This window comes from Trichinella spiralis (assembly GCF_000181795.1).
Source record: "Trichinella spiralis strain ISS 195 chromosome Unknown Scfld8, whole genome shotgun sequence".
NCBI lineage: Eukaryota > Metazoa > Nematoda > Enoplea > Trichinellida > Trichinellidae > Trichinella > Trichinella spiralis.
In genome coordinates, this window is record NW_003526947.1 from 123,491 (window position 1) to 124,894 (window position 1,404).

A 1,404-nucleotide genomic window follows, 5' to 3' on the forward strand; every position below is an offset into this window, starting at 1 on the left:
TCAGATTGATGTTAACTTCCTGGGTGTAATGTCAGAATACTGTATAATCTGTTTGAAAAATCTGGAATGCTGTAGCAACACTTCCAATTTCCGGGTTACAAATGGCACTAATGCTAACGTTACGCGTTAGCTCGCAATTTCATTGAATTTTACGCATGATTTCACGCATATGCCTTTGTCAAACATTCTTCGATTTTCTCGTCACATCACGTATGTTAGTAAAGGCGATTTGAATACAAAGGGAAAATGCACAAGTGACAAAATGTTCACAGTTCCAGCTTTCAAGCTAAACCAAGGAGTGACAACTCGTAAATTGTTAGCATCTGATGAATTTCTTGATTTTACTGGGAGTGTTCTATTTAAATCTTTCTTGTTTACAATCCAAGAATTTTACTTTAATATTTACAAAGTTTCTTTTGTTACAAAACATCCATATATGTATTTTTATACATGTCGATGAGGTTTGCTGTTTGTATGAAAAATGCTGTTTGACGTTCATATATTTCATATAAAATGCAGTCGAACTTGGTTAAGTGCACATTGAATAAGTGCATAAGATTTTGGCCGAAAAAATTCCCTGTAGTTAATTAAACGATAAAATAATGAATAAGTGCATGGAAATTCTTGCCAAATTCCATGCTCACTTATAACCAAGTTCAAATGTAATTTGAAATACAACATCAAACAGATCAGCTACATCATAAGCGCTGCTTTTGATGCGGAATATTTAAATATTTCGTTATCATTGAAAGGTTGCAAATGGAAATAAAAACAGATGGCAATTTAAGTGATCACCAACGCACTAGTCGGTTTTGTTCAGATGTTGAAATAGAAAGTTTACAATTTACACCAAATATATAAATAAATTTGTTTTTTGATTTGTAAATAATATTGAAAATTTTTAATTTTTTATTTAAATAAAATATACGAAAGTTGAAAAGTTGAAAGTGAAATTCTTTGATTGCTAGCAAGATAGATTTTGAGAGAACAGTCAGACGGAAAGTAGAGAAGTATTTAATGCTAACAAATTAGCTGTTGCCATGCCTAATTTTAGCTGACAACTGCAGCTGTGGACAATTCATCACTTGTTGATTTTTCCATTGTATTGCAATCGTCTTTAGCTACACATCTGAACATTTTCTAACAAACGAAAAAGCATCTATGGCCTAAATCTCACATAATTACTAACTAAAACGTAATTTATCTGACAAGCAAAGCAACTGCTGGGGTAGACATTTATTTCGAACCGTATTTATCCCGTTGGCTTGATAAAATTAAAGCACTTTAATGATGCTAACAGAAAGAAAGCAGTAAATGGTACCGACCAGAATAGAGGTTATTTTCATAAGCCTGCATTTTATCAACTTATTTGTTTCGCCCCATTTAATTTTGCGCGGCGTCTAT